The following is a 13,563-nucleotide window of genomic DNA, read 5'->3' as shown; positions in this document are numbered from 1 at the left end:
GAACTTTCTCTCGAATAATAATATTTATTTGTTGTCTTTGGTTTATTATTAATTTGGTATTTTTATTCTAATAGTAAATCCTGTTTAATTTTTCTAACAATTTTAGAAACGATAATTAGGATTTTTTGTTAGAAGTTGGTGCATTCATTATAATTTTATTTTGAAAAAAATATGAGATTTGATGAAACCAATTCCTGCAAGCCTGAGAAGTTTAATGGTCAAAATTTTAGATGTTGGCAACAATAGATGAAATTTTGGTTAACCACTTTGGGTCTTTATTCAGTGATTCATAAAGCTACTATTTCAAAGGAAAAGAAAAGGTTTCTAAAAAAGAGAAGGATTCTGAAAAAGTGAAACTTTTAAGGCTGTAGAAATTGTTGAGACGGGTAAGGATTCAACTTCGTCCAAAAAATCTGATGATGATGATTTTGATGAAAAAAATTATCTTTGTCATGGTAGGATTTTAAGTGCTTTATCTCCTTCTATCTATAATATTTTTTGCAGTACAAAAACTTCTATTGAATTATGGGAAGCATTTGACATTAAATATGGGTCTGAAGATGCTGGTCTGAAACGTTACTATGCTGAAAATTTTTTAGACTTTCATATGATTGATGGTAAATCGGTTATGGAACAAGTGCACGAATTTCAAAATATTTTATATGATCTGAAAAGAAAAGGAATGGATTTATCTGATATTTTTTTGGTTGCTTCACTGATTAAAAAATTATCTCAATCTTGGTTAGAATTTGGTAGAATGTTAAAACAAAAACATGATGATTATACCTTTGATGAATTACTAGTATCCCTAAATATTGAGGAAAAGCATCGTGAAAAACAAGCTGAGTTTTTAAATTCGAATTTTCGAGCCAAGGCACATTTTATAGAATATCTTAGACTCAACTTTTAATTTCAAGAAAAATGGTGCACACAAAAATGAAAATAACAATCTTAATAATAAATCAAAAGGCAAAAATATTATTCAGAGAGAAATAGTGCCTTGTTGGGTATGTGGGAAGACTAATCACACTGCTAGAGATTGTTGTCATCGGAAAGGTCAACCCCATAAAGCCTATGGTCCTCCAGTAACCCCTAAACCATAAGCTAATGTTGTGACTGAGGGGGCTAGCTCCTCTAACCTTGCTAGTAGGTATTTTGTTAGTGATCCCGAGTTAAATATTGTTTTTAACTCAAATGATTGGTTTATAGACTCGGGTGCTAATGTTCATGTGTGCTCTGATAAAAATATTTTTTCACCTTATTATCAAGAATGAGGCACAAGAACTGTAAGCATGGGAAATGGGAGCTTGGCCAAGGTACTAGGTGAAAGGACAAGTTAGGTTGAAATTGACATCTAGCAATATAATCACCTTAGATGGAGTTTTGCATGTTCTTAATATTAGGAAAAATTTAATTAGTGCATCTTTGTTAGCTCAACATGGTTGTAAAGTTGTTTTTAAATCAAATAAAGTTGTAATAACTAAGTGGGTGTTTGGAAAGTTGCTATTTTAGTTTTTGGCTATTTTAGTAGGCTAAAATTTGTGTGTTTGGGAAGATAGTTGTAATTTTTTTGTAGTTGGATTGGATGTGATGTTTGTGAGAGAAAAAGTGAAATGATTATGAATTTGATGTGACATTTTGTCTTATTAGCTATTTTAGCCTATTTTGTCTTTTTGTAGATTATAGCAAAAAAAAAAAAAAAAAAAAAAGGCTAAAATCCAACTTGTGAAACACCCCCTAAGAATGGTAACTTTATTGGTAAAGGTTATCTTTGTGATGATTTGTTTAGCCTTAATGTTATGGATTCTGATTTAAATAAAATTGCATGTTATTCTTTCTCTACTTCTTCTATTGCTAATCCAGAATGTTGTAATACTTGGCATGGTAGACCTGGGCATGTAAATTTGAACACTATTAAAACAATGACGAGTTTAGAATTAATTCCAAAATCTGTAATTAATTTACAGGAAAGATGTCAAGTATGTGTACAAGCTAAACAAACTAAAACTTTTAAATCTGTTGAAAAAGATACATCTTTGTTACAGCTTATACATAGTGATACATGTGACCTTAACAATGTGTTAACTCGTGGTGGAAAAAGATATTTTATTACGTTTATTGATGATTTTTCTAAATATTGCTATGTATTTTTTGTAATTCACAAAAGTGAATTATTTGATAAATTTAAAATATATAAAGCTTGTGTAGAAATCAATAAGAAAAGAAAATTAAAATCTTAAGGTCTGATAGAGGAGGCGAGTGTGCACCAATAGAAATGGAAGAGTTTTGTGAACAACATGGAATTATTCACCAACGGTCTCCACTTTATTCACCCCAATCTAATGGAGTAGTAGAACGAAAAAATCGAACATTGCTAGATATGATAAATGCTATGTTAACTAGTTCCGATTTACCTAATAATTTTTGGGGTGAAGCTTTATATTCTGCTTGCCATATATTAAATAAAGTGCCTTACAAAAATTCAAAATAAACACCTTATGAAATTTGAAAAAATCAAAAGTCTAGTTTAAAATATTTCAAAGTGTGGGGGTGCTTGGCTAAAGTTTTAATATCAATTACTAAGAAAAGAAAATTAGGACCGAAAACTGTTGATTGTGTATTTATTGGGTATGCCTTAGATAGGGTTAGTTATAGATTCTTAGTAATTAATTTTGAAAATTGTGAAATTTTTAATAATACTATAATGGAGTCAAGAGAAGTTGTATTTTTTGAAAATATATTTCCTATGAAAGATAAGTTATCTAAATCAATTGGTGAAAATTCTATGTCTAATAGTAGTATAGAAAATCAAGTAGGAACTGAACTAAGAAGAAGTAAAAGAGGAAGAATAGAAAAGAATATTGATAATGACTCTCTTACTTATTTAGTTGAACATGATCCTAGAACATATAATGAAGCTATGACATTGGTAGATGCTACTTTTTGGAAAGATGCTATAAATAGTGAAATGGATTCTATTATGACTAATAATTCTTGGTACTTAATTGATCTTCCACTAGGTTGTAATAGAATAGGCTATAAATGGATATTCAGGAAAAAATTAAGAACGGATGGAACTATAGAAAAATTTAAAGCTAGACTTGTAGCTAAGGGGTTTAAACAAAAAGAAGGAATATATTTCTTTGATACATATTCTCCGATAACTCGTATAACCACTATAAGGGTCTTAATAGCTATTGCCTCAATTTATAAATTAGATATATACCAAATGGATGTCAAAACGGCTTTTTTAAATGGAGAATTAAATGAAGAAATTTATATGGATCAACTCGAATGTTTTGTAGCTCTTTGACAAGAGAGAAATGTATGTAAACTTGTAAAATCTCTTTATGGATTAAAACAAGCTCCAAAAGAATGGCATAAAGAGTTTGATATAGTAATTCTTTCTAATGGGTTTAATATCAATGATTCTGATAAATGTGTGTATATATCCAAAGATTTGATCGTGCTTGTGTTATTCATTGTTTATATGCTGATGATATTCTTATTTTTGGTAGTAATGTGGTTGCTATTAATGATACTAAGAATTTCTTATCTAGCAATTTTGATACGAAGGACTTAGGCCCAACTAATGTTATAGTGGGTATTAAAATAATTAAAAGTGATAAAGGAATTTTTTTGTCACAAGAACATTATGTTGACCAATTGCTAAAGAAATTTAATTATTGTGATGCGAAAGTTGTATCTACTCCATTTGATCCTAATATTTGCTTAAAGAAAAATATGGGTGAAAGTATATCTCAACATAAATATGCTCAAATTATAGGATCTTTGATGTATCTTTCTAATTGCACAAGACCTGACATTTCTTTTGTTGTTTGTAAACTGAGTCGTTACACTATTAATCCTAGTTTAAAACATTGGAATGCAATTGAAAGAATTTTTAAATACCTTAAAGTTACAATAGATTATGAAATTCATTTTTGTGGGTTTCTTGTTGTGCAAGAAGGATTTAGTGATGCTAATTGGATAACTGAATCTAATGAAACTAAAGCAACTAGTGGTTATGTGTTTACTTTAGGTGGTGGTGTGATAGCTTGGAAATCTTCTAAACAAACTATTATATCTAGATCTACCATGGAAGTAGAACTCATTATCTTAGATTTGATTTGTACCGAGGCCGAATGGCTAAGGAATTTATTATCTAATTTACCATTATCTGATAGTCTTATACTCGCTATCTCTATTGTGATAATCAAGCTACAATTGCTAAAGCAAAAAATGCAAATTTAAATGAGAAAAAGAGACATACTAGAATAAGACGTAATTTTATTAAACAGTTATTATCTCAAGGTATTGTAGAACTTGATTTTGTGAGGTCTGAAAAGAATATAGTAGACCATTTTACTAAAGGATTAGCGTGCAGGCTAGTCGTTGAATCATCGAGGGGAATGGGACTGAAACCTATAAATTAGTCATCGCAATGGATACCTAACCTTTGTGATTGGAGATCCCATGAATAAGGTTCAATAGGTAATAAGTTGATGGGTGACTTGGAAGAGCCCTAAAAATATTAGAGGGAAATTCCTTGGCCCTATTCGTATGGTGATAGTGCTCACTATTGTGACGGGTTTTAGGAAGAGCTTAGCTTTGAATGTATCCAAGGTAGGATTTCTACAGGGTGTTGTTCACAAATCACCCTTGGAGGATACACCTATATAAGTGTCGTAATGGGGTGGTTGTTGTGGGAAATTGGGTTACTCCCTAAAGACACTTGTAGAAACAAGATATGTGTGCATGACCGTTTAACGTGCAAAACCGTTCCAGAACCATGATAATTGCCCATACTCTGTGTGTGGTAAGCCTATGTTTGATCACAAGGACCTAGTTCAAAACTTTGTTTATGATGGTTTCTTCAAACTGAAACTTATTAACACTAGGTGGAGGTTCAAGTCTAGAAGACACCTACACCCACTTTGCAGTAAAAACGCTCTTTTCAATTTTAAATTATGTAGGGGATTGTTATTTTATAATTTTAAAATTGTATTTAATTTATTTTATTTGATATTTGCATCTTTTTAGGAATAAGTTTATAATGTTATATTAGTTTCCTAGTCTTTAAGGTTATTCTACAATATTTTCTAAATATCTAAATTATGGTTATTTAATTGTGTATAAAATAAGACTTCAACGTAATTTTCTACATAGACAAAAAAAGAAGTCTTTCTTCTTTTCTTCTTCTGCTCTGTTACTTTCTTTGTGAGTCTACTGTATTGAGTTTACAAGTGAGTGTTGGGCAATTTAAGGTTCGTGAATTCACTTTGCTGCACACAAGTGATTTCGAAGGTTGTTGTATCTTGGGAAAGGAGCACCATTCAACTCGGTGCAGAAGAGGGTGTATTGTTCCTAAAGAGAGCGCAATCTACGTGTCTCAACCACCATTCAGGATTCTCTAAACTTTCTCTCTAATAATAATATTTATTTGTTGTTTTTGGTTTATTATTAGTTTGGTATTTGTATTCCAAAAATAAATCCTATTTAATTTTTCTAACAGTAGATTTTGGCTCGGGAGGGGTACCATTGAGTTAAAGCAATTGCACGATTTATCACAATCCAATTGAACCTGATTTCGTTGGGGGTTAGGACGACTAAAGATTAATGTGATTCCAAAGTTATATATTAGGGTTATGCTTGAGTTAACAAATCATTTTTATTTTTAAGTGATTTTTGTTATTTTTAATTATTAATTCTATTTTTTTGTTTAGTTCTGAATATGATAATCATCATAATTTAAAATACGATCACATGGCTCCATAAAAGATGAGAGTGAAATTACATTAAGAAGCGAACACAAACAAAAGTAGAGATAGAGAGGGTCATAGAAAGAAACGAAAGGGAAGAGAGATATAATATAAAATTTATAAGAGAAACTTTTGGCAAAATTAAACATTTAAAGTGACAAATTACGGAGATTTTGTTGAAAAGAAAAAGTAAAGAAAAGAGGAGGTAAAAAGATTTACGGGGGCACTTGAAACTTCAAAGGTGTAAATTCAGAAAATATTTTTTTAATTAAGGGTGAAAGTTTTTAAGATTGAGGAGAGGCATGTCACTCCGACACTGACTGTATATGATGCTTTTTTGAATGCAATGAGAACATTTGAAAGAGTTGTGTATTTCTAGAATTGTGTGCAGTTTTGTTGTGCAGTTCAAAAATCAAGTTAACAAATTGTTTTCAAAGACTGTTTTTAACAAAATTTTATGAGAACAACCACTTTTTAAGAAACACCAAAATGTTTGATTTTGAAAATTCGAAACTATTATTTTAGATTATTGTTAGGTTTAATACCATCTCTGTTTGTTGCATGAAAGCAAATTTCAGATGGTCCAGCTATTCATTTACTTGAAATTTCTAAATAACAAGTTAATTTGATTTTACTTACCCCCCCCCCCCCCCCAAAAAAAAAAAAAAAAAAAAAATTGATTTTTTATATGCATGTGTATATGTGCATGTAGGAATGTATATGTAGTATGCATTGTGTACTATGTATATGATGCTTTTTTGAATGAGAACATTTGAAGTTGTGTATTTAAAAATGAACTTAACAAATTGAAGTTTCAAATAACAATAACTTGTTGGGTGTCCCTGGAAATGTAATTTCCCTCATGCTTCAAATTTTTTCTATCTGGATGTACTTTTTCACAAATATATATGTATATATATATATATATATATGTGCAGAACAGCAGAAATGTTGTCCACAAACTTTCCTTGGAATTATTGTTATTTATTTTTTTCATACATATTTATGCCTTTGCTTATTCTGGTCTTTCCCTCACTTGCCAAGGTTTTACATCTGTGAATTTTGTTTTCACTGCTTATATTTGTGAAAAAGAAACTAACATTTATTTATTTATCTTATTATGATTATTAATATTATCCTCGATTCATCATTACTTGGCGTTTGTGAAACACAACCCTTGGAATGTGCATGCTCAGAGAAAAATTCTCTGATTAAATGGTTAATTGTGTAACATTGATTTATCAATAACAAGAAGAAAATGGACAATGATTGTTAGGCACTTACTATATGTTAACGAGTAGTGGACATTGTGTGGACCTGGTTTTTAAAGTGAACAGGGTTGTTTTATGTCCAAGCATGTGCTGCATCTGTTTCATTAAATTTTCCATCTAACATAAGCATCTTGATCTGTTGTCAGTTAATTAAGATATAGAATGTTAAATGACTGTCCTAGATTCAATTTTCTTATTAAATTATTTGTTGACAGAAGGCTGTTCATACGGTATTCTGTTCCACTCTTTTTTTACAAGTAATTACAATGAGAAGATGGCATAAAAAGAATGCCAGCTGTATACAAAAGGAATAAAGAGAAGAAAACAAATCCTGGACACCTCCATGTGTATAAAAAAATTTCTACAAAATTCAAAGATTGTCATGAGAAGGGTTTGTAACACCTAACGCTCAATCACGATTTTAAATACCGGTATCGAATACATATCAATATCGGCATATATTGGTATCCAAAATCCAAAATCTTAGTACGTATTAGCCAATACTTAAAACCCAGCTCCCAACTATACAAACAAACAAACCAAAAAAATAAAAAAATTTAAATATACGTTTCAATCTATGCAATGGAATTTCTATGCCATTGAAAGACCTACGATTCCTCTCTCCCCAAATAATCCACATTATGCACATGTTTGGGATCCTGTTTCTCTTGCAACTACTTTGCAAGCTTGGGATTTGATCATATTATCTTAGGCTTATAAACTATATGCTTAGGTAGATATTAGTATTACGTGTATTTATAGGCCAGGCTAACTCACCAGTTCAGCCCACAGCCATATTGATGAATAGCCAAACCAAAGACATGGGCCTAGCTAGATAGATGCATGTAAATTTCAGGCATAAAATCAAACATTTTTTTGGATATCATGCCTTGGGACCCAAAGAGCATGTTCAACCAGCCTTAAAACCCGTTCTTTTTTTCAGCAATACTTGTGTATTTAACCTGATGCACTAATATACACTGACAGAGAAAATTATTTATCTAGAATTGAAGGCACTTGATATTTATGGTTTGCTACTCAATATTTGACTAAAATGAACGATTACGATCTCAATAATTCAGAATAGCCCAGGTTGTTGCCCTTTTTTCTACTGGCTCTCATTGATCGTTATAAGTTCTGTGAACTGTCATTAGTTAGATTCTTTGATAAGCAAAGCTTATTTGCCACATATCATCTCTACCTGCAGATGTAGCTTCCTCTAAACCATAGGGTTACAAATTTTGAGAAAAGAGCTTTGTAGAGCTCTGAGATACACAATCCTAGGATTAGAAGTATGTTGTACTTCTTGATTATATAGTTGTTTGGTCTTTTTTATTTTTGCAACTGTGTGTGCATTGTGTTAAAAATTGATGTATTATTGATTGATGTATGTTATATATTACAAATGGTGAGGGGCTCCTTATATAGGAGATGCAGTGGAGTAGGTGGTAGTAGGTGGTAGTGGTAGGTGTGTAGTAGGTGGTAGATATGTTATTGATTGATGTATGTTATATATTACAAATGGTGAGGGGCTCCTTATATAGGAGATGTAGTGGAGTAGGTGGTAGTAGGTGGTAGTGGTAGGTGTGTAGTAGGTGGTAGTAGGTGGTGGTAGGTAGGTGTAGTAGGTGGAGTAGGTGATGGTAGGTTTTAACAGCCCCCCGCAAACTCAAGGGGGATAGGAACTAACCAACTTGAGTTTGGAGAGAGTAACAAAATAAGAAAATAATCTGAAAAATAAAAAATGGATAGGAGACACTGTATGGTCGTGTCAGACCGTTGTAGAAGACTGTATGGTTATGGCAGACCGATGTAGAAGACACTGGCTCGTGTTGGACCGATGTAGAAGACAGTTTATGGGGTCATGTCGGACCGTTGTAGCAGACAATGTTGTAACAGTTGTTGTGACAGTTTACGGAGTCTTGCTGGACCCTTGTAGAAACTAACCGGAATCAATGTCGGGACAGTTTACAGAGTCTTGTTGGACCCATGAAGGAGCTAACCGGAATCAATGTTGGGACAGTTTACAGAGTCTTGTCGGACCCTTGTAGAAACTAACCGGAATCAATGTCGGGACAGTTTACAGAGTCTTGTCGGACCCATGAAGGAGCTAACCGGAATCAATGTCGGGACAGTTTACTGAGTCTTGTCGGACCCATGAAGGAGCTAACCGGAATCAATGTCGGGACAGTTTACAGAGTCTTGTCGGACCCCTAAAAAGTCGCACCCTCAAAAGGTGTGCCCAATTTTTCAAAAAGGCGTGCCATCAAAAGGTGTGCCCAATCCATAAAAAGGCGTGCCATCAAAAGGCGAGCCCAAGTCATAAAAAGATGTGCCGGACATGATGGCGAGGACGCGTGACCATCTTGGTTTGCGCGCCTAGGCTGTCGTTTGGCATCAAGTGGCGCGCGATGCGTGTATCGGCCCTTGGCTATTTAACCAAGACGGAGGCTGAGGCGAAGGCAGAGGCTGAGACAAAAAACCTGCGAAAATCCTTTGAAAAACCTCTTCCGTTTCTGAGAAAGAGATTCTGGAACACTCTGTTGCCCAGAAAATGGCCTCGTCTTCCCGTTCAGCTACCCAGAATATGGCCTCTTCGTCCCGTGGTCTGCTCACTCTCTTTCCCGACCTCAACGAGTCAACAAGAGAGATAACTGGTGCGGTGGCCAGTGAACCTCAACCAAGCGCCTCTGGTTTTGCTCCGTTGAACTTTCCGATGTGGTCGGTAGAGCAAAAAATGGCGGTGCAAACTGATATTGAGGCCAATCAGTATACTTTGAAGTCATGTGTGGAGACCATGACGGCGATCACAAACCTGTCGCACCGGCTGCAGAGTAGGACAAATGAGGTGCAGCAGTTAAACGCCCAACTGGCTCTGCTCCAGCGCATGTATAAGGATGCGCGAGCAGAGATAAGTGTGCTAAAGGCGGAAAATAAGGAGCTGAAGCGGAAGGCCACCGTGATGTTCCGATTTGGAGGTCCACCATATGCTGTAGTGGAGGAGCAGGAGGGAGTGAACGTGCTCGGTGGCGTGGGAAATACGGAGGCAGCACCGGCAAGGGCCGCTCAGGACGGAGGCAAGAAGAAGAGACCGGCGGTAGAGTAGAGAAGGGATGTCGGTGTGTGGCCGTCTGCAGAAAAGAAAACAAAGCCGTTGTTGTCGTGGGTGTTGAATTTGCGTTTTTTTTTTTTTTTTTTGCTGATCGGGGTTGATCCCCGGCATGAAGAAACAACAAGTTTGTGGAATGATGATTTTTGTTTTTTGTTTTTTTTTGTTTTTTTTGTTTTTTTTGTTTTTTTTTGGGGAAAAGTAAGGGAATCGAATAATAAAAAAAATATGGAGATGGTGATGAAATGATAAGCATGGTGATGATATGAATTTATAATAATGAATAAAAATAATAAAGGATGGAGTGGGGAACAGGGCGAATCGAGAGCATCAATTAAGTTTTATAATAAAAAATAAAATTTGGGCGGTGGATGGGTGTGATTAAAAAAGAAAAGTAAATTGGGTGTGCCCCTTTCTCTTTCTTACGGAAAAATGGTGAAGGAAACAAAATGTATAAACTAATGAAAAGAAAGCAAAATATATATGTGTTTGTGTGTGTGGGGTTTTGGATTCTGAGTATGTACATAATAATAATAAAATGAATGAGGAGAGAGAGGGTTTTATGTTTAAAGAAAAGAAGAGTGGGTAGATAATAGTAAAATAAAAAAGAAACGAAAAGAGGGGACAAAACCCATGTGATAAAGTGGAGAGAGAGAGAAGAGGGTCAAGTCCCTCCTGTGTCTTTATTTATTTTTGTATATCCATCTTTGCAGATCATCCTCTCACCACCTCGCCTCTGATTTTATTTTATTCCCTTCCTCTTCTAGCCGAGAGAGAGAGAGAATGTGAGAGTAGAGAGCAAACACTGAATAAACACAGTGTGCAGAGTATCCAAATGAGGAATTAGGGTTTCCCCTATGTACTGCGCCAACTGCGCGAAAATCAACAGCGCCGATTCGCGAAGCTTCGGATTGTCCGACGTGACGCACTGGAACATAAACGGCAAGAGCTTCGGCCAGCCACCGTCAGGCAAGATCGAAGAAGCGAGCTCTGAAATGGATTTGAGGGTGTGTTTGCATGCAGAGATTGAAGAGAGACTCGGCGCTATGAATTTAACCGGTACTGCTACTTGAACCCCGGTCCATGGTGCTGCCAGTTCCCAGGTTAGGTCCAAAGCTCGATAATAATTCAAACCTCCAGTAAAGCCAGTCTGCTCATATTTGGTAGCATAATAATCAACATCTTCTTCGGACAACCAAGAGGGAAGGGCAATTGGAGTATCAGGTGAATCTCCAAAGCCTTTGCCCTTAGGCAGAAACAGTGGACCAGGATTACGATAGGTCAGTAAATTCTTCAGAACTCTTTTAGTACCCATCTCAGCAAACTCAGCTTCTATTTCTCCAGGTTCCTGAAATCTGCAAATGTAGTAGTCGTTTCCATAAGTGGCATGCAAGGCCGCAAGGGGCTTCCACTTAGGGCTTCTGCGAGTGAATACAACACTCATGTTCACCAACGCTGTCACTTTGTCAGGTCTATACAAGCAGAGAGCCCAAGCGATGATCGCACCCCAGTCAGGGCCGACTACGAACACCTTGTCCTGGTCCTGCGCGACGGCGTCCAGCAGCGCCACCAGGTCCCCCACCACGTGGAGGTTTGTGTAGGCGGAGGCGCCGAGCGGTGCTCCGGTGGACATGGAATTTGTTAGCAGTAGCAACAAGAAGATCAAATAATTTGTGGCAGCGGAGTGAATGTATGTGTAGCAAAATTCTAGCGGACTAGGTTGAGGTCCGGCGGGCGGCCAAGGCGAGGTTGCCGCCCGCCGGTGACGCGAAAAAAATACTAAATCCTTAACCTTGCTCTGATACCATGTTAAAAATTGATGTATTATTGATTGATGTATGTTATATATTACAAATGGTGAGGGGCTCCTTATATAGGAGATGTAGTGGAGTAGGTGGTAGTAGGTGGTAGTGGTAGGTGTGTAGTAGGTGGTAGTAGATGGTGGTAGGTGTAGTAGGTGTAGGTGATGGTAGGTTTTAACACATTGTCTAGTTTATGTCTATTTCTTCTATCCACGTTATGTAATAGTCTAGTTTTGTTTAGTTAGAATTTCCAACTATAAATTAATACCAAATAGTTCCCCATATGAGATGTTCATAATTATATTTATAGCCATGGTACAATAATGTCTATGACTGGGCACCTTCCCTAAAAAATAACCCTAGGGAAGCATAAAATTTGGGCATTTGCAAGGAGCCTTAGGCTCCACTTGTTGAGAAAGAAACAATTGATAGAAAGTGAAGTGAAAAAAAGGAAAGATAAATGAAAATTTATTTTCTTGTATGCATTTGAATATGATGAAAATTTTGCAAGAAAATGATAGAAGTTAAATCACTGCATAATAGGAGTTGTGGAGGGAAGCATGAGTAAAGAGGAAAATAGAATAAGTATTGTCAAGTTTTGCGGAAAAAATAAAATTTCCTATATATTTTGCGTGAAATCAGAAGCCTTTTTCATTACTTTCTAGGACTATCTAAACCAACACATAAAAAAATAATTTTTTTCTTTTTCTTTTTCTTTCACTTTCTTGTATTCTCAATCTAACCAAATTGAGCCTTAAGGACTACTACTGTTATACTTATCTACATATCTCCCCTTTTTTTTCCTCGTGAAGGTTACTACTGTGGAAAAACCTGATATTTTCTTTATTGAATTTCTGAAAGCAGTAATACAAGTGTATATATTGGACAAGCCCAGCACTAGCACTAATTATACCACTAACTGTGATGAGTGCCTAACTACCTCAATGCTAACTCAACCTGAGTTGTAACAGCAAACAGTTACACAATAATATCTACACAATGTCTTGAGGATCAGTAGTCTCTTCAGTCCCCCGCAAACAAATGGGTGAAGGAAAGAGCATGAGTTTGGCAGAAAGAGTGTGAAAACGAGAAGCAGACAAGGGCTTAGTGAAGATATCAGCAACCTGGGCTTCAGTGGGAACATATTTGAGTTGAATAAGCTTGGCAGCAACTTTGTCGCGAATGAAGTGACAATCAATTTCGATGTGTTTGGAGCGAGAGTGAAACACGGGATTGGTGGCAAGAGAAAGAGCTGAGAGATTATCACAGTAAAGCAGTGGAGCAGATGACTGAGGAATACCAAACTCAGCAAGCAACATAGTCAACCAAGTAAGCTCAGCAGTAGTATTAGCAAGAGAACGATACTTGGCCTCAGTCGAACTACGGGACACAGTGGGTTGCTTCTTGGAAGACCAAGAAATGAGATTAGACCCAAGAAAGACACAATATCCGGAGGTGGATTTGCGATCGTGAAGGTCACCAGCCCAAATGGAATCAGAATAAGCCTGTAAAGAGAAAGACCCAGGAGAAAATGAGAGACCATGAGAGAGCGTGCCTTTCACAAACCGAAGAATACGTTTAAGAGCAGCAAAATGGCCAAGAGAAGAGGCATGCATGTG

The 13,563-nt window shown here is 35.6% G+C and overlaps 1 pseudogene; it reads right to left on the bottom strand.

Annotated features, from left to right (window-relative positions):
- Positions 1-10,341: 10,341 nt before the first annotated feature.
- Positions 10,342-12,091, bottom strand: LOC114279790 (epoxide hydrolase 1 pseudogene; annotated as a pseudogene).
- Between the last annotated feature and the right edge of the window lie 1,472 nt (positions 12,092-13,563).

This window comes from Camellia sinensis, chromosome 5, assembly GCF_055761805.1.
Source record: "Camellia sinensis isolate YWXY chromosome 5, ASM5576180v1, whole genome shotgun sequence".
In the NCBI taxonomy this organism is placed as follows: Eukaryota; Viridiplantae; Streptophyta; class Magnoliopsida; order Ericales; family Theaceae; genus Camellia; species Camellia sinensis.
This window is presented reverse-complemented; position numbering and strand designations above follow the sequence as displayed.